The sequence below is a fragment of the Onychostruthus taczanowskii genome, unplaced genomic scaffold (genome assembly GCF_017590055.1).
Source record: "Onychostruthus taczanowskii isolate IOZ18803 unplaced genomic scaffold, ASM1759005v1 scaffold66, whole genome shotgun sequence".
In the NCBI taxonomy this organism is placed as follows: Eukaryota; Metazoa; Chordata; class Aves; order Passeriformes; family Passeridae; genus Onychostruthus; species Onychostruthus taczanowskii.
This window is the reverse complement of record NW_024504344.1, coordinates 3,706,774-3,733,530: the sequence shown is the minus strand read 5'-3', so window position 1 is coordinate 3,733,530 and position 26,757 is coordinate 3,706,774.

The following is a 26,757-nucleotide window of genomic DNA, read 5'->3' as shown; positions in this document are numbered from 1 at the left end:
GCAGCGCAGCCGTCCCGCAGCCCCCGGCCCCACGGCCCTGGCGCTCCATGGCCAAGACGGCCCGGCGGGCTCTGCGCCTCCTCTTCTCCTTCAGCTGCCTCAGGGGGCAGCCGGAGGAGGGAGCCCGGGGCCACCAGCAGGACCATGGCCAAAGATGCCGGCTCAGCCTGAGGACGCCCAGCTCCCAGGGGCAGCGGCAGGTCCCAGAGGAAACGGCTCCAGGGAGGTGAAAAGACGGATGGGTGGATGGTGGCCAAGGCAACCACTTGCCAAAGGTAGGTCCTGCTGCTGGCACCAACCCCTCACTCAAAGCCAGCAGCAAGGCAGCCAGATCAGGGAGAGCTGGCTGAGGAAGGATGTCAGTGCTGCATTGTATGATCCCATGAAGCTGACTCCAGGCCCAGGTTGCATTGTGGGGGTGCATTCCCAACCTGCCACAGGCTGCATTTGAAGCTGAGAAATGCTCCTTGGGCCTCAGCACTGCAGGTAAATGAAGGCAGACCCATCCTCCTTTCACATGGCAACTAGGAAAATGCCTCCCTTGATACCTGGATCATGGACTGCTGAAAGGCGTTAATTCCAGATGATTGACCTGGTGTCCTCAACTCCACAAGAAGCACTGCGATCTGAGTGCAGAGAAGCACAGGGAGGGGAAGTACCAACAGGATGCTGCTGGCAATAAGCTTGTTGTACTGTCTGCTGTCAGACATCTTCACCCCCCCACTCCAGCCCTGCTCTTCCCCACAACTCTCCAACCCCACTCTTCTCCTCCCCACCCCATCCCAAATTTTCCCTTTTCTTTCTTTCTTTCTTTCTTTCTTTCTTTCTTTCTTTCTTTCTTTCTTTCTTTCTTTCTTTCTTTCTTTCTTTCTTTCTTTCTTTCTTTTTCTTTTCTCACTTTCCTATTTCCTATCCCTTTCTATCACTCTACCCCACATTTATCATTAAATAAAATCCCTGCTGTTGATTTTGGTAGATGGTCTCCTGAGCACCTTAATTCACACAGGGGCATCTCTGACTAATCACACCTTGATGGGGGACACTTCTGCACACAGCACTCGTGGTATGCCCACACCAGTGCCCAGCACAGAAATAAAATAAACACCCTGGTCCTTCTGGCCACACTATTGCTGATACAGAATACCAGGATGCCACTGGCATGTTCCTGACCAAAATTCTACCCACTCCCCCGCTTGTAAATTAAGAATGGAAATTTTCCTTGGCTTTCTTTTGTTATAATTTTTTTTCAAAAAACACACAATATAGTCTTTCACAGCAGTGACTAGATTAAGTTAAAATGGTCTTGCCCAGTGCCCGCCCAGCTTCTCCAAGAACTCTGCTTTACAAGATGAAAATAAGAGCAAGATGCATTTTACCATGACCTGAGCTAAAATCTGGATATCTGCTGAATTCCAGAAAGCAACGTTGCAGTCAAGCACCGAGGGCTCCTCATCTGCACCATATTTCTGTTCATTATGCTCCATTCTTTTTTTCCCCATAAAAATGGGACAAAAGAAAACTAAAACCTTGCAATGACAAAATGCTTCATGGCATCTGGAAAAGTCCCAATCAGTTCAGAGAGCATCCCTGTTGGCTGAAGGAAAATGGAGGAGTTTGCAGGCTGAGTGTTTGTGGCAGGGATGTTTTCCTTACCCTTGCCTAGATTTAGCTGATTTGATCGGAGCAAAAACAGGAGAAAGGGAGCACATATGAACTGACCTTGTCATCCTAAGTGGTTGTGGCATTTCCAGGATTGCTCACCCCGTTCCAGCTCTTCATTTCTAGCTGCTTTCTCTTTGTCTCACAAAAGGTTTCTGCAACAGTAAACAAAGAAAGAAACAAATAAATCCTATGGGAAAACCTCCTTCAATAACCATGCCACTCTCCAACACTTCTATTCTCATCACTGCCTTCTTTTTACCAACAAATAAATACTTCACTGCCTGGTGGAACTGTTCCTACTTGATGTAAAAAAGGCCAGGATCATGAAGTGCTTACAGCTTATGATCCTGAACCCAACCCACAGCAAGTCAGAGAGCAGATCTCAGATCACAGATCACAACAAGGTAGATGCCAGGCTCTGCAGGCAGAATCTGCATCAGGTTATCTTTAATGAAATTAAATATTGAATATTTAATTGTCCCAGAATAGGAAAACTTGGTTATGTGGACAAAATACAACCCACAGCGACTGTTGTATTCCATTTTATTTAAATGGTATGCTCTGTCTCACCCCTCCGAAATGTATGGTATATTCTAAGCCTGTGGTCCTGCCCTGAACCATCCTGCATCTGTCATCCCATTGGCCCAAGTCTGATTCCGCGCCCACTTCAATTCCCCTCTTAAGCTGTGCTAGGGGATCAGTCTGGCTCGTAGCCCTTCCTCTCTCTCAGCCTCTTCCCCCCTCTTGCCCCTTCCCTCCCCTAGGCTCCCCCTTCCTCCCCCTTCCCCCCTTTTCCTCAGTAACTATGCTGTTCCCGGGGTTGGGACCCCAAATAAACCTTCATCTGATCAGCACCCTCAGAAGCCGTGTGGAGTCTCCTTGCCTGCCTGCTGCTGCCAGCCAGCTCACAGCCTAGGGGGCCCTCCGGGGACCTCCCCGGGGTGCCCCCACCTCAAAACGCACCGCAACAAGCGACTAGTTCTGGTCACCCTTAGCATTGTCACCCGTTTTCAGGGAATTCCCTAGCATCTCACTTTGTCTACTTTTCAGATGAGCATCTCAAATAAAAAAGCTGTAGGATTCATTAAATTTATCTCCTCTGTGACTCTTACAGAACACACTGCCACAGGAATAATTCCCACGTTTTACTGGAAACACTAATTTCATTTCTATTTTTCCTCAAGCAGCCAGAAATTTATATTCTGTGTCTCTGTTCCTCCAAGAAAGCAATTTGAGTGCCACAACTTTAATTTTTGGTGCCATTTGAAATATCTCAGTGTATCCTGCCTGATATCCACTTACAAACTCAACCTCAACACAACGCTGCAGTTTCCATGCTCTTGTCTACTCACTGGTACCAAGGGCTTTTAAATTGCCTCTAGACATTTCTGCTTAGGCACCTGAATTCTGCCCCAGACATGGATGAAATTTCTTGGAACCCTCAGTTAACTCCATGGAATTCTCTTCAGGTTAACATAAAACAAAACAAGCCCAAAACATCCTAAACAAACATTTAAATTTGCTGGGGTATGACAGTAAGACATGGATAGATTGGAGAGAGAGATACCATCTTTGCAGCCATTCAGAAAATGCAATGTTTAATTAAATTAGAATGTGAGGACTGTGTGAAACAGTCAGCAAGCCCATTCACAAACCCATTCACAAGTTTGGGTTACCCTCTGTGCCCTCATCTACACTCAAGAATAAACAAAAATGAAGGTCTGATGCAAAGAAAGATTGCAAACACCTTCAGCACCTCAGTCCAGAGACAAATTCTTGTTCAAACAATTTTGCTAGAAATTAAACAGAAGGATTGCTTACGGAGACCACAGAAACACTGAATGTGCTGAGTTGGAATGGATCCACAAGGATCATCAAACCCAACTCCTGGTCCTGAGATGAGTTGGAAAGGAAAATATCAGATCCAAAATAGGACTTGTGCACCTCAGAATTCCTCAGAACACAGCCAAGATACAGCAAGGTCCTCACTGAATTCAGTGATGAGCTTTATTTTAGAAGACATTCAAATGCAAAATTCATGCTGCTAGACCAGCTTTGTGTTAGGGCTCTCCCCAGGCTCCTACCTGTATTCTCCTGTTAGTTCATGGACTTAAACCCCATTCACTCCATAAGGACAGCTTACAGCCAAGGTGGGAAATGCTTTGCTTTGCTCCCTTTGCACCTCTGCCTCTTGGAGGAGTTCTCAGAGCACTCAATAGTTCATGTACTGTAGACTCAGTGTTCAGACCACTCCTTAGGTAAAGTAGTCTCCACTCTCACAGTATCATCCATTGTCTCTTGAAGGCCAGTCTTGATTGTTTAAATGCTCCCCCACTGAGCAGACAAGACATGAAGTCATAATTCAGATCTTAATCAAGCTCAAGGACGTCAATGGAAATAATTGGACTGACTTAAGTACCCTGTTCCTGTGATTGATGTACTGAGTGAAGGGCTGGGAGACCTGGGCCACACATTTGTAATGAACTCCCTGCTCTCCACTGATGCTAAAAAGAATTTTCTATTTCTGATGGAGTCCTCAGCAGATCTCCCTTCAGGATTGTCACCCAAGCACAGCCCTGGAAGTGTTTCTGCCCTCTCTGATGTACCTGAGCTCTCCTATCTGTGCAACTAGTTCCTTACACAAAAGGGAGCAAGAAATCCCAGTTCAAATGTTTTATTTGAAGCTTGGATTTTCTCTTTTCTTCTCATCACAAGTGGTGATTAAACCATTCAGAGGTATTCTACGTTTGGAACAATGTTTTTTAGTAAGATTTGAAATATGTGCGCTTGGCTCACTGGGGAGTAATACTGCCAGGGCTTCATGTTTAACATGGAGATGTCTGCATTGCTGATGAGACAAGGGTCACTTGTGGCATTCCTGTGCTCTAATTATGTGTGCAAATTGCACATGCACACCCAGCCAGAGAAATGCAAGTCCCCCTTAAAATTCCTTGTTCTTGTATTTTTTTACCAGTTAAGTTTCATTAGGAACTGCAAGTGGCATCAGCTCATAGCAAATGGGTCCAGAGCTTGGAGATAATACTTATACAACATTTACCATGTTATTTTCCCTGAGGCACTCTCAAATGATCCATGACGTGATAATGTATGTAAAGTGGCTGGAACACATATACAGAGCAAACTACGATTGCTGCCTTCTTATTAAATTTGGGATATTATTTCCCTAAGTGCTTGTATTAGTATTATTAGTAGTAGATGATAGGGCTTATTATGAAAAATGGTTACAAGTTTCAGTAATTGTTAGAACTGCTCCCATAAGGTAGTTTGTTCATCTGTCCATTCCACCTAGGTCACATAATATTTCAAATCACCAGTGTTATAAATGAAAAATGAAAAATACCCAATTTTAATAAAAATAAAAAAAAAAAAATTTTTTCGCGACCGTAATACAGTCTCGACAGCCACCAACCAAATCGGACAGCATACCAGCCCCGTAAGGTGATACGGGTGAACGTGGGAAATGGCCTCGCTAGCACCAAATCCACCCCGTCCACCCTGGCTGCTTCGAACAGCAGTTCTTATACAGTTTATTTTGCCCGCTGCAGAATGTCTTTGTTTCTGTCTCAAGTTGGTTTCTTTCTCTGGCTCAGGCTGCACAAAGCCTCCATCCGGGAACAGAATAATACGCTTCCCCGATTCCTGGAACCTGGCATTCTGATGGAAGGTGTTGATGGCCCTGGTCATCTCAGATAGGTGTCTTGTCTGGGCCATCATCTCCTGGGCATCACTGGGTGTAGGTTCTTGTGAATGCCCATCTCCTGTGCAGCCAAAATTTCCTTCGAATGTAAATATGGTGTTGCCTCCCTGTCCATCTGCCACGGTTTTGCCATCCTGGGAAGAAGCTCCCCCCCCACCCCGTACACCAGTGGCTCATTTTATACATACATATTTTGATACACCTTTTATACCCACAAATTACTACCCATATCTATAACAACCAGCTATAAAGGTTTTGTTTTCTGCCAAGAAAAAAAGAAAAAAGAAGAAAAAAAAAAGAAGATATCACCTATTAACATTTTGATGAATGATTAAGATATAGAGGTGATATAGAACACTTTGGTTAAACACAGATGTAAATTTTTCTTCTGTGCACACCTACCTTTACATTTTTATGTTCCCACAGAAGTGGAAAATAGCATTCTCAAAAATTTTCAGAGGGAGGGGGATGTCAAATAAGATGAAAGAAGTAGTTTATGTCCCAACACTGCTCGTAGTGAATAAACTTGTATTTAAAGTTTCATTTAAATTGTGTCAGTTCCCGTTTCTCACCACCATTTAACTTCTAATGCTGTTCAATTTGCCACCACTGTGCTCCCAATATTTATCATTTTTTTCATCATAGTGTTTTTATACCAAGCATGGAAATATAAGTTTTGTTCAGAGATTACTTGTCACTTGTCTTCTAGAGAGCAATCTCTCCATTGCTGTGCTTGATTAATTCTGATGAGACTCAGGCTGGTGTGAAACAATACTAGTAACATCCACTACAGGAAATTAGATTTACATTTGCCTAGGATTAAATTAAGAGTGATTTTGTAACCAGTATCAAACTGCCAAAGCTTGGCCTAGACAGAGTAACCTTGGCCTTTCAAGGAGGTCAGGTGGGAGTTAAATCACTTTACACAGTAGAATCATATCTATGCCTTAGTAAGGAGACTTAAAAAAATTGTATTAATTAAGAACTCTGTTTTAAGAAGAGAAAAACTATCCTGTTATTTCTTATGGCATTCACGCACGTCATTGCCAATTAAACATTTGCCTGATTCTGCTGGCTTTAAAGAATGTGTTTAAACATAGGCTGGAAAAAGGATGATCTCTAGAGTAATTTATATCTCCACTGTTCAAAGAAATAGGAATCGGTTCTATTCTCTTCTCCAGGGTCAAGAATGCAAAGGTCAGAAACATGCTCAGACCCACACGTCTCATGGAAGCTGCATATCTGTTGCTAAGCCCAGTAAAGCCATAGAACCTAGGAACAGAAAAGCTGCCTTCTCCCATATCCCACTGCATGATATCTGAATTTTCCAACTCCCACTAGGTAAGGTCTCTTTGTAACTCTGCATTTTACAGCACAGGCATTCATGAATGATTCATCACAGCAGACCTGTGGGCACCACAGTGGAAATTCTCTGGTAACCCTGTGGAGGGACACTCTGGGGACTTCCTAGGCACAAGTGACTCCCAAAGAGCATTGTAGCAAAAAAATTACATAGAATCATTGACTCATAGAATCCCCTGAGCTGGAAGGGACCCACAAGGATAACCCAAGTCCAAATCCTGGCCCTGCACAGGACAGCCCCCAACAATCACACCCTGTGCCCAAAAGGGTTGTCCAAATGCTTTTTGAGCTCTGTCAGGCTGGTGTTGTGACCACTGCCCTGGGAGCCTGTTTACTGTCCAACCACCCTCTGGGTGATGAACCTTTTCCTGATATCCAACCTAAACTTCCTCTGACACAACTCAAGGCCATTCCCTTGTGTCTGTCACTGTCACCACAGAGCAGAGACCAGGGCCTGCCCCTCCTCTTCCCCTCATGAGGAAGCTGCAGATCCTGATGAGTCTTCCCTCAGTTTCCTCTTCTCCAGGCTGTGCAAACCAAGAACCCTCTGCCATTCTGCCAATGGCTTCTCCTCAGTGCCCTTCACCATCTTCACACAGAGGCAAGTTCCATCATCTCTTCTTGTGCAGTTTTAGGGAATTTACTTCTGCAGACACACAAAATCCAATTTCCAAAATTATACCCCACTTCAGTGGTGTCCATGCTGTTGTTTTATTGTGTAGAAATGGTGAAAAAAGGTGCAGGAAAATATAGATCTGGAACTGGGAAGAACTGAGCCTCTCTGTTTTTCCCTCTGTGAATTTTACTGACTCTGTTTTTTGGCTTTGCATGTGAGTTTGTAAATAATCTTCTACAAAATACCACAGAGCATTTTGCTGTTGCATACTAGTTTGGCTGTAAAGTTCTGTGTTGATCTTACAAATTTGTAGCAATTAAGAGAAAGAGCAAATGAAAGAGATAAAGTGAAAGAGAAATTAAGAGGGAGAATAAAAGGAAGAAGAGGAGGAGAATGAAGAGAAGGAAGGAAGGGAAGAACTTCCATAATGAATTTCTTCAGTAATTTACTTCTGAAATTATTTTTCCTTCCGAAATTAACTTAAAAACTTACCAACTCCAAAACAACACTAAGCCCAGATGCTTCTATTGGAGTCAAACAAAAATGTTTTGTGAAACCAGGAAGCTCATTTTTGTGGGAATATTTAACAGCAGCGCCTTTTCATTTCAGGGGTCTATTTCAATATATTCTCTATTTTGCAGTATTTTCAGCTTGACTGAAGGATTAAAAACATTTGTACTCGCTGAACTAGCTGAAATTTTTAAGGTTCCCAGACAGAATAACAAGGGTCTATAAGTCCGCCTCCTTCTTATGTCTTACCTCTCAGTATAGAGATGTCTTGTAATACTCATGGCTAGAGCCTGGGAAAGTGTTCATTTTTAATCCAGGTGCAAGATGACTCCATTTTGCCTTAATTCAACTGGACTGTGCACTACTGTCCAGGTGCTTCACCTTGTTTCAGGAAATCTCAACTATCCAGAAGAAACTTTTCATGGTGAAAACTCCAGGGCAAATCACTACATGATAAAATATAGGATGAATTTAAGCTTCCATAGGATTACTTTTGCAGAGAGTGAAACAATGCTCTCTGGCCTGTTTTAATTTTCCATCCCCACTTGTGTGTCTGATCTGTGCCTACCATGGCACTTTGGAAAGTTCTGTATTTTCTGCCCCAGTGCCATTTTAACATCCTTAATCCCAGCAAAATCAATGACTGTCCAAGCAGTGCTGCATCAGGGAGAACTTGAAACCTCTATTTGTTTGTTATAAACCAATAGTCTGGAAATCATGGGAGCTACAAATAAGAATTGATGTGCTGTACAGTCTGGCACAGAAAGAAAAATGGCCTTTTATCAGGAAAGGAAAAATGTGGGATGATGCAGAGCAGTAGAGAAGACACTTTTCAAAGAACTGGGACTGGAAACAAAATGCTGAATCCCTTCCAGTTTCTTTAGACATCTTGGAGCTCAGACACTCAAAATTTTACCAATGAGGTTTAAAAAAAAAATTATTTATAGTTATCATAAAATATGAAAGGGTGAGGGGAGCAGGAGAAAGGTTTTTTTTTTTTTTTTAGTAAAATATATTTACTTAAAAAAAAATTACTTTAAAAAAAAAAAGTCTTGCAGAAACAGAGGAGCTCCAAAGCTTTAGTTGTTTCTCCTTTTCTTATCTGATTAATAATAGGAAAACAGATTTTCTTGTGACAGATTTCATAGAATCACAGAAAACTTTGATTTGGAAGTGACCTTAAAGATCATCTGTTCCAACCCCCTGCCATGGGCATGGACAACTTCCATTGTCCCAGATTCCTCCAAGCCCCATCCAACCTGGCGTTGGACACTTCCAGGGATGGGGCAGCCACAACTTCTCTGAGCAAGCTGGTCGAGCATTTCCATCTGCAGAAAAGTGAAAATAGTTGTAATAATAATGAACAAAATATTGCCTGCTATCCTGATTCACCTGAAGATGAAGAGAGAATTCTTAATATTGGAAAAACAGCAATTCATCCCAATGACTCCTCTCAGATTGAATCATAGAATCATAACATCATTAAGGTTAGAAAAGACCTTTACATTTATTAAGTCCAACCATGAACCCACACCCACTGCCATGGTCATCACCAAATCGTGTCCTCAAGTGCTGTATCTACAAGTTTTTTGAGCAGTCCCAGGGGTGGTGATTCCTCCACTTCACTGAGAAGTCTGTTCCAATGCTTAGAAATATTTTCAATTAATTTTTTTCCTTCATATTCAATCTAAACCTCCTCTGGCAGAACTTGAGTCATCAGGGTTCAGGAGGTGTGGTAACTCTCAAGCATGGAAGAGTGAACAGCCCTGGTAGGACTCCAAGGTGCTCAAGCACTCACCTGTGAAGGCTGCAGAGGTGAACAGAGGCAGAGCTGCTCATGGGGATCACATTTCTGAGCTGGAGGAGAAGGGAAGGACATTTAGTAATTAATGTTGTAAAATTAAGGGAAAATACACAGAAAAAGCCAAGGTTTTGTGGGAGAAATTTAGGTCTCTGCATCTTTTACCATGACAGGTAAGAGAAAGAAAAATTTACTTCTATTGCATAAAAACCTAGTAATAGAATTACACATACAACAGTTATTTTCACAGATTTATTGTCCTTTACCAGTAGAGCTCAGTGACATCAGGACCTCCTAGAGAATTTCAGAATCACTTATTTTGGTAAGGATCTCTAAGATCATTAAGTCCAACCCAACACTACAAAGTCCATCACTAAGCCATGTCCATAAGTGTCACACCCACACGCCTGAAAACTTCTAGGGACTGTGATTGTACCACTTCCCTGGACAGCCTGGTCCAGTGCTTGGCAATGCTTTCAGTGAAAGCATTTTTTCTGATATTCAGGAACTATTCCCTGATGCAAACTGATGCCTTTTCCATTAATTTTGCCATTTTCTTCTGGGAGGGAAGACCAATTTCCTCCTCTCTACAACCTTCTGTCACAGAGCTGTAGAGAGAGAGAAGATGCCCCTGAGCCTCCTCTCCTCCAGACTGAGCCCCACAGTTCCCTCAGCTGCTCTTCTCATCAGCCTTGTGCTCCAGCCCCTTCCCCAGCTCTGTTCCCTTCTCTGGACACATTCCAGCACCTCAATGTCTTTTTTGTAGTGATGGCCTCAAAACTGACCCCAGTATTCAAGATGTGCCCAGCACAGGGGGGCAATCCCTCTATGCAGCAAACACAAAACACAGTGAGGTATTTCCAACCAAGTGGAAAACGTTCTTGAAGGACAATGCCTAACCTCCACAGCCTTGTTTTGTATTACAGCAAGAAAGTGGAAATAAAGCCATGCTGGTTTTGACTTTTAAACACATTCTTATGTTTACAGCTTGGACTCATACACACATAGCATCTAGCACAAGGCCATGAATCTTGTTTAGTGGGTGGTTATAGTTGTATGTAAAGAGTGGAGGTTAAATTAAGCATTGCAGGAAGGTAGTGCATCTTTTCTGGGCAATTACACATACCTTGTATAATCTAATGAGCTGTTACTGGACCCTAATGGAACATTTAAAGAGAGTTATTGTATTTTTTCACAGTTTGCTGGACTGGAGAAGTTAATTGATTTACCAGGGAAAATGCCTCTCCCTTTCCCTAGACCCACACCTTCTTTTTGAACACATCCAGAAATAGAAACACAGGAAGAAGAAAGACAAGAGTAGGTAGTAATTGAGTACAACATCATTAAAAAGAGATCAGTTCCATGATATATTTCCTGATAACAATCCATAGTGGTAATAGCAATACTCAGCTCTGCAATAGCTCTGTAAATCCATAGATTCCAAAGTCTGTTGCACGGTGGAAAATACAGAGCATTGCCTTCTTTTAGTTTGTCATTAAAAATACAAAAAAAGGGCCACTGCAATATTCAAATACAGTGGTCCAAATTTATTTTTATTTAATACTACACTTCTACTGGAAAACTTATTAAACCCCAGAGTGTTTTCAAGCACTATTTAAGGTAAGATGTTATGGAAGTATATTCTCCCACTTATTTTGTGTACTGTGTGTACAATATATGGAGCCTCAGTTTTGGGGTGGAAGATTTGGGTTCAGATTAATAAATATTGGTAATAACCACAGGTTAATCACTTACTTTTTATCTAACTATAAGCATTAACTTCCCCTGAGTTTGGTGAGGAAGCCAGAGCTGACCCTCACATGAAAGCAGGCACATGTCATTTCCCCAGATTGTGCTCAATCTCTACTGCAGTCAGAGTGTTTTTCTAGGAAAATTAACCAGGTTGATAATTTCAGTCTAATGTTTTCTGTGGTGGCTTCTGAACACGTTATCCAGCTGGATTCAGAGTCTCCCAGGGGTCTGAGGAGCCTGAAGGAATTTGGACAGTACAGGCAGTGCAAACCTGTGTAGTGTCACTTTGGTTCGCTCCTGCTTTGTCAGCAAAGATGGGAATTCACATTCAAAGCTATCACAAGAGACTTGAGCTTTGTCTTTCCTTTCCTTTTCCTGATGTGATTTCCTTAACTCAGTTGGACAAAGGCTGACAGCAGAGGTGTGACAACTTTCACAGAGGCTCCTCCAAAGGTGATCTGTAGCTTCTGGGATGCCAGGAACAGTTGGGATCACTCCAGACTGTGATAGTGGCTCTCCAGAGAAACACCTCCCCAAGGGGCTGTCAGCACCTCAAAGCAAGCCCAGAAAACAGAAAGGGGATGCCAAAGATAAATATATTCTTTAGAAAAATATTGATCTTGAGAAACCTTTGAATGTCAGGGTTGGAAACCAGCAGGTGAAGTGACTAATTTCTCTCCAGTTCCTTGTCACTGTACAGGTTAAAGCAAAGAAGAATTTCCAGTGAGACACTTTAGAGGTTGAAATGTTGAGGTTGAAGTAATTTTGCTGCTTACAAGAGTCAGAATGCCAACTGGTGGGGAAGGGCAGGAGAACATCCTTCTATCTGTCCTTGTGGAATCCCTGGTTTTATGACTTCGGTTGCACAAAAAAACTATTATAAGAAATTGGGAAGATTTTTAAAGTTCAGGAAATTACTGTTTCCTATAGAAAACTGTAATTCTACCTATAATAAGGCAGCCTGTCTTGTTCCATTCAAAGTTACACTTTTCGGCTGCTGGTGACTTTGTCTAAGTTTCTCATTTGCCAAACATTTTTCTTACAACTGCCTTTATCAATCATATAAAATTTGTAAGTAATGGTTCATGTATTTCTGAGATGCTTTTTCATGTCAGGAAAAAAAGACGTATCAACAGACACCAGTGTCCATACCTCTCACATTCTCCTGACATTCATCCTTGTACACTTCCAAGAAATAGTAGGGAATAGATGCAGAAAGGACAAAACTGTGATGCAAGAGTAAAAAAACAAACCAAACAAACAAAAAACCAAGGATGAGAAAGGGAAGAATAACACTGAATGCACACAGGAGCTGGTTAAAACAGAATTTGATAATATACAGAGGACTGAAGAATACCAGACTAGGGTTGATGGGGATGGTTAATTGGGTGCATACATTAAGCTGGGGCAGACTGGAAGTGAAACCAGTTTTGGGAGGGATAACTTGTGAATAACAGGCTCGACAGTGACTACAGTGTGAGGTGAAATAACATCTGGTAGGATAGAGGAGTGTAAGACAGGTAGACAACAGGGTGGGGGGTGCTGGTTAAAAGAGGGAAGTGAAAAACTGAGAAAATTCAGTGGGAAGGAAAAAAACAGATTATAGAAAAGGGATATTGAATTTAGCAGGACAATGTGACAAAGACAAGGAACTGAGCTAGGAAGTAGGGATCAGGACTAATTAGGAAAAAAAAGACAAGATGACAACTGACAAATTTGACAAAAATAGCAGCATCACCAAGATCAGGGAGATGCATGACAGATGTTCAATACGTTTGTTCTGTATTGCTGTATAGATTCAAAAACAAACAAGGAAATAATATTTTAAAAACACATGAACTGACTGTGAGTAAGGTCACCCTGAAGCCATTCCACAGATATCTTAATGAAATGGATTTTGTCAAGTGATGCTGTCAAGGATGTCCATGAGATCAAAACAAGTTCTTTAAATTTGCTTTCACTTATGTCCTGTCCAGAAGCTTGGTCCAGTGGGCACTTTAGGAATTTGGTTATTTTGATATTTCCAGATATTTTCAGTGTGGCTGGATAGCCAGGTGAATGGTCACTGCATGAACACATCCAGAACAGCTTGGGTGCAACAAATTCACTCTTATCAGAGAATCGTAGAATCATCATGGAATCATGGAATGGTTTGGGTTGGAAAGGACCTTAAACATCATCCAGTTCCAGACCCCAGCCATGGGCAGGGACACCTTTCACTATCCCAGATTTCTCCAAGCCACATCCAATCTGGCCTTGGACACTTCTAAAAACAGGAAGAGCACAACTTCTCTGAACAACACATGCCAGTGTCTTGCCTCCCTTATAGTAAAAAATTTATTCTTAACATAAAATTGAAATCTACCCTACTTCAGTTTAGAGATGTTTCCCCTTGTCCTATCACCATATGCTCTTGTCAAAAGTCTCCCTCCATCTTTTTTGTAAGTCCCTTTTAGGTACTGGGAGGTTCTTCATGTCTAACTCAGTGACCATCCACTCACCTCCTTTCTTAGACACAAATGCTATGCCTCCACCCATTCCCCGATACACAGACCACTAGAACCTGGAATCTCATCAAGGATATTCTTCTTTATCCTATACAGTTGTCTTATCCTCAAATCAGCTCTGTTCTTTGCATTAACTAAGGCAGCAGTCCTCTGGAAATGGAAAATATGAGCATATGACTGAAGACTATATGACACTGCATAAAGTCTGCAAGGGTAAGATAAAATATAATGAGCAACATTATTTCAGGCATTTTTGAACTTCAGGATACTAATCTTACACTTCAAAATGTTATTTTGCCCTTTTTTTTTTTTTTTTTTTTTTTCCTTGGGCGTGGTTTTGGTTTGGGATTTTTTCGTTAGTTAGTTTGGTTCTGTTTATATTTGTCCCTGTGTAGAATATGCAGGAGATGCAGCTGCATTTCTGGGGTTGTGAGTCGATAGTTCATAGAAACAGTGCCATCTACTGATGTCAAAACAAGTAATTTTTTTCCTTCATTTATATAGGATCACTGCTGATGGGTCCCTCAGAGGAATTTTTGACAATCCTGTTCCCAGGAACAGAGTACATACTGCAGGGAGTGGGAGACAAGACAACTTTGACTTGAATCTTCTCATAGAAGGGATATGAAGATCCCTGACTCAGCTTACCAAACATGAACTGTTTCACCACAAACTTTCATTCTCTCTCCCTTCTGGCTCTTACTCCAAGATTTTGAGACATTTCAAAAGGCTTTGGAGACATAAATCAGCCTCCACTAGCTACTGACTTTAAAAAAAGGGCATGTAGCACTTTGGAATGTGGTTTAGTGGCCATGGAGGTGCTCAATAGAAAATTGGACTTATTCATCTTGTAGTCTTTTCCACCTTTAATGATTCTGTGATTCTATGAAACTGGTTCTCTGTACAGTTTGTTGATGGGTTATGTCCTCTCCAATAATATTTCTATTTTCAAGAAAGCAGAGGAAAATGAGAGAGAAATAAGCTCCAAAATAATGGTGCCAGTTCCTCCAGATCTGAGGCTAGAATACATTCAATTTCCATGGAGTTTCTGCCTCTGTCTGGCCAAAAATTTTCACAGAATTACAGAAAGGAGTGGGCTGGAAGGGACCTTAAAATTCTTCCTGTAGCACCCCCTTCTAGCACCCTTCCACTGTCCCAGCTGCTCCAAGCCCCATCCAACTTGGCCTCGGACAGTTCCAGGGATGAGGAGCCAACATCTGCCAGCAAGAGTGAGGAAAGTTCATAAACATGAGCTGGTAACTCCAGGTGATCCAGATTTCCTTTAGGCCTGCTGCCTGCAAAGAGAACAATTTTTTGGAGTGAGAATTCAATAAAAGCTTGGATCACCATCTACCAGTCAGGATATCTGCACTCCTGACATGAACTCTACTGCAAGGAGTTGGAGAAGGGGCCAATTCTCCCACACTCAGGAAAAACTGAACAGGAAGAAGCTGCAATGCTGTTGAGTGCAGGCCCTGAATAGAGAAACGTGACAAAACTGTCCTGATTACTGACCCCCGGTTTGCCATACAAATGAGCATGCATTTGCATAAGCAATAAAAATGCAATTAAAAACCAGCAACATATTAAACTGACATTGAAATCCTCAGGAATATTGCTGCCATTGGGCAAAGAAAAAAATACTATAAAAATACACCAGTAGTTAAAAGCCAATTAAACATGCCTATCAGTTTTCCATTATCAGCACTGAGTTCTGTAAATAAAAAATATTAATTGCCACAGGCCATGTTGTTAACTGCCAAATAAATCCATACATATTTTTTACAGCATTCAATGATTGTTAAGCAGGCAGTTCATGTATTTGCTTTGTTAAAAATAATTTAAATGGGAAAAAAAAAAAAGAAAATTTTGATTACTTAAAGTTTGAAAATCATTCTAGAAAAAACAACTTCCATTGTGTCATTATCATTCACTTTGGGTGTGATTTAAAATAATTATATTTCTTGGACCTGAGCTAGTATTTGTCTATTGCTGAATTTAGTTTCATTTCCCCCACTGCTCCCACCCTGCATCTCTTTCTTTTTTTGACTCACCCCCTATGGAATGATTCATTCTCTGCTAATTAAAGCTGTAGAATTCTGAATGCAATAATTGCCTGAGGGTATCTTTGGTAATTTTTAAATGTGACCTTTCATTTTGCATGTCTAGCTTGGAACACCTTAAAAAGATCTGATTTTCTTAGGGCTGCCATGTGGTACCTTCCACAATTCAATATCCTTGATCATGTCTGGGTCTGAATACCCCACCTTACAAATCCAGACACACAAAATCACTCGTCTTCCAGAAAGTCTGGGTTCATTGGTTCTTCAAAGCCAAGTAATTCCTGACAAACAAGTGGTCTCGTTTCCCATGGCAGTGAGGATTCAGCAGTTCATTTAAGCAGCAGTGGTGAATGCCCAGTTCTTTCAGAAGCAGGACACGTATTTTAGGTGACTGCTTAGAAATTTCAGAAACTACTGAAGGAAATTTAAGCAAAATACTCTCCTCATTGAAAAACAGCCTTTAGGACTGGTAACACAGTGCTATTGAACTAGATTTGAAAAAGCTTTAATTATCTCTAGTGGAATTTAGATCTTTAAAAACCCAAACCATTTTAAAAAGCAGCAATGACAGACACAGCAAAGCCTCATTTTACAACCCTTTACCCAGACATTTGCAAAGTCTGCCAGATAGTCTCTCTTTCCATTAAGCAGGGAAACTGTATGACACAAAGTCTAAAGGATTTGTGCGAGATGACCCAAGGAATTCTACAAGTGGTGCTGTTTGCCTCCTTTATCCTTGGCCTTCAGGATACCTGGAAGCCTGAGTAAACCACCCGTGATCAGCTGACAGTGCCAAGCACTCCTCAGAGTGGGGAGCTCCCATCCATCCCTGGAAATGTTCAAGGCCAGGTCAGGCAGGGCTTGGAGAAACCTGATGTGGTTGTCCCTGCCCAAGGCACAGGGGTTGGAACTGGATGATCTCTAAGACACCATTCAACCCAGACCATCCTGTGATCCTGAGATCCAAGTGTCCAACATAGACACAATGAAATGTTTGCCACTGCCTCAGTTACACCTCAGCTAAGGGCTTTACACAGCCTGGCCTCCAGATGATATTCACTCAGTCTTACCATATGCACTGTAATAAACTCTCCAAGCCTTCAACATGATGGCCACTTCCAAGCTTCCAATTAGTCCCTGGACTGGGTTAATTCTGGAGCTCTGCCTTACTGTAATTTAAAAGACTGTAAGGTACATGAGACCCAAAGGTTGCCAAGGACTCTTGAGAGTGTCAATGGTGCACTTCACCTCCTGGGTCTGTGCCCAAAGACTGTTAAATTTACACAGCCTTTGTGTCTTGACCAGTGTTGTCCTTAATGCTTTATAGATCCTAAATATTTTTAGACTACAGTGACAACAGAAAGCTAAGAAATGTGTTACTGGTTAGAATTTTCTGTCCTGGCTGTTCCAAATATTAGGTTTTTGAGCACTGTGTAGGCAACAGGGCTGTCTTTAGCTAAAACACAGAATTCAAGACCAGTTCTCAGGTTCAACTGCATTATAGAAGGATTGGAGCAATATCCAGAGTCCTCACAGTGTAGAACAAGGGCTTCTTTACACAGCAGAGGCCCTGGGATTGCTCAAAGCTGTGACAGACTCATAACTACATCTGTGGTGTTTGCTTTGAGATCCTTCAGCCTTTCCATTCAGCAGGGAACAAATCCCATGAGGAGCAGCTGAGGGAGCTGGGGAGGCTCAGACGAGAGAAAATGAGGTTCAGGGGGGCCTCATCACTCTCTACCACAGCCTGAAGGGAGGTTGTGGCCAGGTGGGTGTTGGTCTCTTCTCCCAAGTAACAAGACAAAAGAAAGCAGCCTCAAGTTGCACCAGGTTTTGATAGGATATAAAGAAAAAATATTCACTGGAAGGGTTCTCAAACACTGGGACAGGCTGCCCAGAGCAGTGGTGGAGTCACCATCTCTGGAGGGATTTAAAAGATGTGTAGATGTGGCACTTGGGACATGGTTTGGTTGTGCCCTTGGTGGTCCTGGGTTAATGTTTGGACTTGATGATTTTGGAGGGCTTTCCCAGTATCAATGATTCCATGCCTCTGTGATTTAGCACATCTAATTCTAAGGAAGACTGTCAGTCCAATGCTGCAATGTGATGAAATCACAGGGACCAATGGGACATGCTCGGTGTTGATGATTTGAGGTTGGTTCATTTTGGAGAAATGTCTCCATTAAAGTTGGTATTACTTTCTTTGCATAATTTATAAGGAATAAAACATATTTAATGTCCTGGGTATATCTGCAATTTCCTAAAACCAGGTTAAACTAATCCAAAGCATACCCAAATAGTTCCCTTTATGCTGTAGTTTATTTATCTCTAAATGTTTCTGACAACTTCGGTTCAGACATCTGTTTTTACATTATTCAGAGCAGAGAACAAATGACAGGTTTGAAGGCTTTGAAGAGCACTCGAATAAGAGGACAAGAAGACAAGGCAGAGGCATTGTCATTCCTGACAAATGACTCAGAGCAGTCACTGTAGGACTGGCCACCACTGCCTGCTGCAGCTCATCAGGACCCAAGGGTGAGTTAGGAGACTCTGCAGCTGATACCTGGTGATTTAGGAGCTGCCTTTATCAAAGGTGTGTTAGATGCCCACCCAAGTCATTCATTTCTTTAGTACTGAGCATGAGCAGTGAGTTATGGATTTGCCTGTGGTCCTTCCCAGTGTATTTATGTTCTACTCACTGGCATTTATCATTCCATTGACTTTTCCTTCCCTTTAGGAGCATCATTTAACAGCAATTCATATGCATATTTTGCTCATAAAATTAGGGAGGTGGACTACCAGTATGTTTTAAATCTGACTTTGAACTCCCTGAAATCAGAATTTTTCTTCCCTGGAGGGGTTGTACACTAAGTGCCACATTGCTCCAATAAAATCTTTGAGAGAATTTAGATTATGCCTAACTTGAAATGGTCCTGCTAAAAGAAGTCAGAGCTGCTGCATTCACTGGTTTTGTTGGAGATTTAGACCTTTATTTCTTCCTCCTATAATTGAATTTCTTTCCATTTACGACATACCCCAGAGATTCCCAAGAAGAGTAAACAGGCCTGCTGATAGCATCTCGTGATATATATGCTTTCTGTCATGATAATATCAAAAAAATTACTGTGTTACTTAATTTCTCTTCAAACATCCTATCGCACCATTAATTGAAAATGAAGATGTGTTCACACATATCTTGAGTAATTAAAACCCTATCACTTTTTCCTCATCTAATTAATGAAGAAAGGGAAAATCAGAAACTGCAAATTGGGCATGAAAACAAACAAAATTTAATTAGGGTTTTGTGAGCGTATGAAGATCATATAAGAGAATATGGTTAAAGGGAAATTTAATAACTGCTTGCAGGTGTTTGAACTGTAATTAAATTTGTGAATTAAAATGTTGCAAAGAAATTTTTAACATTTGTGTTACAGAAAAGAAAGTCAATTGAAGAAACAGCAATAAAAAAAAAACCCCAAATACCAATTCTTGGCAGCATTTGACCTTTGAGAGGAGTCCAATCAATTACAGCCATCCTTTCACATTTCCCAATTTAAAGAGATGCATTATTTTACCATGATGACATTTACTTAACTTTAGCATGTTTCTCAGTCTTCCTGAAGGCAGCAAGACTCAAATATATGCATTATAAAATCCCTCCATTCAATACTTCCCTAAAAAGGATTTAAGCTTGTACTGAAGATTTTTTCCCTAATTAAAAAAAAAAAAAATATCACAGGTAAACAGCAGAAAGATGCACATAATTATTAGATAAGGAATTCACACTTCTCTTTTGTTTCTGCTGCTTAAGATGCAGAAATTTTGTTATGCTGCCTTCAGCACCACAATGCCAGACCAGTTTGTGTGTTGTAGTATCACTTTATTTTTATAATTAGTGACTTCAACATGTATCTATAAATATTTATATATAAGGAGAAATAAGTATAAAATTGTGCCTTCATGCCACATGGAATTTGTAGGCATTTTGGGGTTCATATAAAGAGAAAATGCAGTGCTGGAGGGGAAATCTGTGCCCTGACACATGACAGCCAAATTTCACAAGTGTAGAGAAGTGCTTGTGTACATCCAGAACCAGCTGGAACTGGTTAGTCAGGTTATTTACACACATGGTGTGATTCCTAGGATTGTTCTGTGCAGGGCCAGGAGCTGGACTTTGAAGGTCCTTGTGGATCCCTTCCAGCTGTGGCTATTCCATGACTCTGTGATTCCATGGTTCTGTTGATAAGGAATCCCAGCCATGGTCTGCTGTCCCACCCATCAGACACCTTTGGTGTAAATTATCCTTCTTGGTGGTTCCAGTTTCTCCCTGTTGACTGCAGAAGAATATATATAACAGACATGCAGAATGATTATGTCAGACTAAAATTTTGCATTTTTGATGCTAATTTGAGTAAAGAATCTCCAAATAATGAGCATTTCTCTTGAGCATCCAAGCAGAGAAGACACACTGGGGTAAGAAGAAGCCTCGTTCTCTTTTCTTGCTGCGGAGCCCTGAGGTGCAAGGAGGCAATCAATTGCTCAAATGCAAATACTGAGCTTCTCATTTAAGGTTTAATAATTCCCCCAATCAAAGATCTCTCCTGTCTATTAATTACCCCACTGTCTCCCATTGAAGAAAATAGATCCTTTAGAAAGTAAAAGAGTATTCATTATAAATAGTGTCTATGTGAGAAATATAGCAGCAAAGGTATAATTATATAATTACACTGCCTTTTTTAGATCAATTACATTATTATATCATCCCTGAGGTGTTCAGATACTGTGGTGTGATGAATGTGGGACTGACTATTCCAGTGTATTCTGAAATAGATAATAATATATTTGTATTGCAATTTTCATACTGAAATGGTCTCTCACATAACCTTCACATAATCAAATACCCCATCTCCTGCCTGGATACTGGTATTTTGGGTTCAGATGGAAGAATGGACATGAATCAATCCTTTAGCACTGGTTTTTTTTTTTTTTTTTGTGAACTGCTGGGCTTTCTCAAGCATCAGAAAAAAGCTTTTTTGCTTTTCAAGATGTTGGGATGAGGGAGTGTTCAAGAAGCTTCATATCATCTAAAAATGTGAAACAATTTCAAAAGGGAGACCATATTAATTAAGAATGAGCCCAGCTAATGCATAACATAATCCATGGGGTCTTGGAACAGGAGAAAGGGCAGTAAGAAGTGCACATGGAGGAAATATCACGTTCAGTTCACAACTCTAGATCTTGGAAAAAGGAAAACAGAAGAGGATTCAAGGACAGAAAGAAATCAGGGCATTCTTGGCACTGCCTGGAGAAAGGGAGTTTAGAAAAATGTTACTTCACCAATCAGTAGGAACAAAAAATTTTCAGCGGTGGATCAAAGAAATAGCAAAGCTGTGGAGATCTTCATTGTATCATGTTTTAACAATCATAAGCAAAAAAAAAAAAAAATCCATTTTCTCAGAGAAAATCCTCAACAATGACCATTCTGGACTGACCTGAACTTTTTCCAGTATGCAGCTTAAATACACATTTTATTTTATTTTATTTTATTTTATTTTATTTTATTTTATTTTATTTTATTTTATTTTATAGCATAAGACTAAGGGTACCTGATGCCACTCAATTGCAGTGAGTAAGATTTTCCCACAGAATCACAGAACTTATCCTGAAAGAGACAGGAGTGCAACAAATAAGAGAGAGAGAGAAGCCTATTGGAGAGCTTTGCAGGGAAGCTGAGAGTTGATCAGGCTTAGTCAAGACTGTTTAAGTGCATCTGGTGAGAATTATGAGCAGGATTTAATTGTTAAGTCAACACTGGAATAGAGAAAGCCGAACAGTATAAGACACCTTCCAGTTTTTGAGCATGAGGCACTGAGTTTTTAATTCTGGATTCGAAATCAGGGCAGTTTTAAAGGAAATAATTGAATAAGTCTTTTTTGTAAGTGGAGATGAGGGCTGGATTCAAGCCCACAGAGCAACCTGTGGTGGATGTTAGGGGGGACTTTGAGCAGAACCTGGTAAAATACAGGAAATTCAATAATTCAACAGTTCATTTGTACAGCAAGATGCTCCCCAGAGCTGCACCACCACGTGTCATTAATGCCAGCTTCTGGACACTGCTGGTGTGAACAATCAAGAATTATTTCTTTTGACTTAAACAAAATTGAAACAAAGGTCACATCCATCAGGGAAGAAATTTCCAAAGTAGCTGTAGCCACCTCTTCTCACTGGCATCCTTACCTGATGGCAGTATTTGACTAAATAAATATCCTGTGCACTACAATTTTCTTCTCAAGAGAGTTAGAAACTTCTATTTTCTAAATTCATTTTTCTAAATTGAGTCAATTAAAAAGAGAGAAGAAAGACAGTAACTTTAAATATCAATAAGCTTTTGAAAGACTAATATTGACAGAAGCAGAATATTGGATTTTAATGAAAACACACCAGACAAATTTTGTATTTCAGAAAAGAATTAAAAATATAACAGACATGCACAGAACTTCATAAATGCATATGGAAATTAAATTGATGGAAAAGAGTTTCAATTCACACAAACTGATTCCCCTCTACTGACTTTAGTGTAACTTTGCAGATTCATACCATTCCTGTTAGAACTTTTTTCAGTGCATTGCAAGATTAAACACAACAAAAACAACAATGAAATAGTTCTGTATAAATAAACCGGTCCTACTCAAACCCTGTAAGTGATGAGAGCAGACCTGGGTGCTCAGGGCTTTGAGCAGTGAAAATCTGCAACAGAGACTGAAAAACCACTTTGGGCATCTTGTTCCTCTGCTTGAGTGTCCTCATTGGATAAAAAAAGGGTTTCTTATGCCCACACAATTTATTTATTTTTTTTTAATTCTGGAGCGCTTGGATTTGAATTGTAATAATATTTCAAATAAGCAACCTCAGCTCCACAAGTTTCTGAATGCTAACTGAGCCTGGACAACTGATTAAGGACACTCCTTGCTGCCTGTAAAAAGTTTCATGACTCACTGTGTTTGATTCTCTCTCCCTGAGATTCAAACTGAAGTGTTTTGTTTTTACTGCCTGGGTGCTAAGGGTGTGCCTGTGGTCAGTGACGGCAGCAAAGCTGGCACGTGCTGACTGTTCCAACCCTTCTAACTTAACTGAATCTGTGTCAGAACAAATTATACAATAATTGTTTGAGGGTTTATGCAGGCAAGGAAGTTTCCTGGATCATATTTACAAAGGAACAACTTCCATTTTGGTACTGTTTCCTGCCGGTACTTGCTCTCCTTGTGAATGATTACCACAGGCAAAAGGATGTGGGTTTTTTTATTCCTTAACTTGTGGATAAAAACTTTTGAAAGGGAGAGGAGGATTATGACAAATAAACACTACAACATCTTAATCTCGTATAAGTTCATTAATTTTCTTTTTGAACCTACTTACATTTATAACATCAAATTAGTATCCCAACTTGACAAAGCATTTAAATGCTCTCTTGCTGTTCAAGTCCCACAGCTTGTAAGCAAATATTTACATCCTTCAAAGGCAGTGACTAGAAGAGCAAAATCTTTGTGTTATTTCTTTGAAAATAAATATATTTTATCCAGAATACTCCACACTGGCTTCAAAGCTGGGAAACACAGCTTTAGATTTCATTATGACATCATAGACACATAGACACCTACACACATACACATTTTCATATTTTACTATGTATTTTTATATAGTTAATGCAATTTTCAATATTTATAGCCCAGTGTCCAACACAGAAACTAATCAAAGAAATAGGAAGCTACTGAAACACCAATATGAGAGTTACCTAACATACATACATACATATACATACATGAGTATAATAAACTTTCAATTTTACACTCAAGTATAAAATTTTTACTGAAGAAAATTGCTAATAATGAAAATTCAAAAACAGTCATGATAAAATATCACTGGATATTTTCCAACTTCAGAGCATTAAAAAAGAGTTTACAACTCTTATTTTATAATTTGTTTTCCTAAATTGTTAACAATAAAATTGAATAAAATAAGTAATAATGAAATTCAAAAGCAGTAGCAAGTAAAATATCATTGGGTATTTTCCACTCCCAAAGCCCAGAGGCAAGTCCATGCTGTTACCAGGCAAAAAGGAAATTCAGCATTTAGATTTTCTGCCTGGTTTCTCCCTCCTCTGAACTACAAGATAATGGCCCTGCCACTGGGCAGGATATGGACTGGTGTTACTTCATGGTGTGATCCAGTATGGAAAATCCTGTGTTCCAGACCTTTGAACGTTACATTTGATGCTACAATACATAGTCCAGTAAGCTCAGGAATTAGGAAGTGCATCAGAAGAAGAAAGGTATTAAAAGGAAGTTAAGCCAGGAGGAAATTTTAAATTATTTAGTCAGTATCTTTAAAAGTGAGTTTTTGTCAGCACAATTCTGATAGGGCAGAAGAGCTGGCAGAGGCCCTCCATCCCCTCTGATAAATTTTTTACTGGAGGGGAAGAAAGGCGCCCTTCCACCCTCCTCTCCATCTGTAAAGGTCTGTTTGTAAGTGAGGGACACAGGTTTAGAATTAAATTGACCTTTCCTTTTTTTCTGAAATCCCAGCCCATGAGGCCCCAAGCTGCCTGTTAGACACAGGGCTCTGCCTCTGCTCCCCCACCTAATTCTGATTTCTCTGCTCCTGCAGGATATTCAGTCTCCAAATAACAAAGCAGGTCCAGTGGGCACCTAATCCCATGTTGTTGCATCCAAATATTTGCAGTTTTTGCAGGAAGAAAGAGAAGCTTATTTCAGCTTTGCACCACAGTATTAATGGTTGGATTTGATGATCTTAGAGGTTGTTTTCAACCTTAAGGATTCTGGTTTTTCTTAGGGAAGGTTAAGGCTTGTGTTCTCACTCCTCAGCATTTCACTACCTTGATTTCACTGGAATTATGCAGATTTCAATCAGCTTCGAAATTCCTCCCTTGGAAATGGCTTTTCCATGCATACCCTGCTCCTGGTACAGGTACCTTGGTCTTGGAGCTTTAGATTAATTGAAACACCCCCCCTGAGGTTCAGTAAACAGAGTTATCTTCCTCTGCCCAGACTTCTGTCTCACCACAGCATCACAAGAGACTTTTCAGCTTCGTTTTTCATTTCTTCTGTATCCCTGTTTTGTCTGTGTTTGGGGCTTCTGAGAATGGCAAGGAGTAGTTCCCACTGGCTACCCTCACATATTAAAAAAACTCTTCATTTTCCTTGCCAGGATCTGAGAAAACTTTTTTTGTGACCATGTCCTGACTCTTTCCTTCTTCCACATGTTCATGATCCTATATTCCGCAAATTGGCTTTAATCACTGCAGCAAACCAGGAAATGGTCTGTGAGGTAATAAGTTTTAAAGGTTAAAAAAGGTTAAAACAACTGAAACAAGAAGAAATCCTGTCTCAATGCCAGCCCTGAGATTTAGGCCAGCAAACAAAGTATGGGAGATTTCACATAGATTTTGTTCTAATTTTCTAGGAAAAAAAACATTAGGGAGACATCACAGAATTGTAGAATCACAGAATGGTTTAGGTTGGAAGAGACTGTAATTTATTGAATCATAGAATTACTCTGCTACTATCCTGGGCAGCCTGTTTTAATGCTTAATTAAAACTATTTAAAGTGCCTTTTAATGAAAAAAATATTCCTCAATCTAATCTAAAACTCCCCTGGTGCAACTTAGGGTCATTTCCTCTTGTCCTGTTGATTGTTACTTGGGAGAAGAACCCTACCCCAACCTGACTACACCCTCCTTTCAGGTATTTGTAGAGGGCAAGAAGGTCTCTCCTGAGCCTCTTTTTTTCCAGGACAAACACCCCCAACTCCTTCAGCCTCTCCTCATAATTCTTTTTCTCTCAATTCTTTATCAGCTTCATTGCTCTTTGGACATGAGGATCATCCAGTCCAACCCCACTGCTGTGAGCAGGCACAGTTTCTATCACATCAGGTTGCTCCAATCCCTGTCCAATGTGACACTGAACATTCCCAGGGATGGCTATCCACAACATGTCTGGGCAACCTGTGCCAGTGTCTTGCCAACACTCACAAAAAAAAAAAAAAAAAAAAAAAAAAAAAAAAAAAAAAAAAAAAAAAAAAAAAAAAAAAAAAAAAAATTCTTCCTTATGTCAAACTTAAACCTACCTCCTTTCATCCAAAAGCCGTTTCCTCTTGGCTTTCCCTACAGAATTTGGGCCTCCACATGCAGATCAAATTTACTGTATCTTTAGTACTTAAAACTTAATATAACTCACTTTTACTTGTTTTTGTTGTGGCAACACAGAAGAATCTCACTGCTCCTTCCCAGAGAAACTGCAGCCCAAGCATGCAGCGTGCCAGTGAATATTTAGTAATTAAAGACACTCAAACAAACAGAGCCAGGTGAAATGAAAAATTTTGCTGTTATTATCTCAACTTCACCTGCAGGAAATTAAGTCCCACCAGAGACAAGGGCAATTCTCTGAAGTCATTTGTACAAACCTTGGATGAGCAGGAGACTGTCCCTCCCTTGAGGACATGTCTGATACCTTAGAGCCACTTTTTCATCAGCTGAGAGCTCCATGTTGAACATTTCCCACTTTTCTGATTTTCTTAGCATCCTCATTTTCCCTGCCCAGCAGGTCTGCACAGATCCATCTGACACTCCTGTCTTTTGTTCAGCTTGACACACTGATTATCTGTGAACACCTGTAAGGAAGATGTATCTGGGGTTTTTGTGTTCCTGCCAAGAACCAGCCTGATGGATTGGACAGTAAGAGAAAACAGTC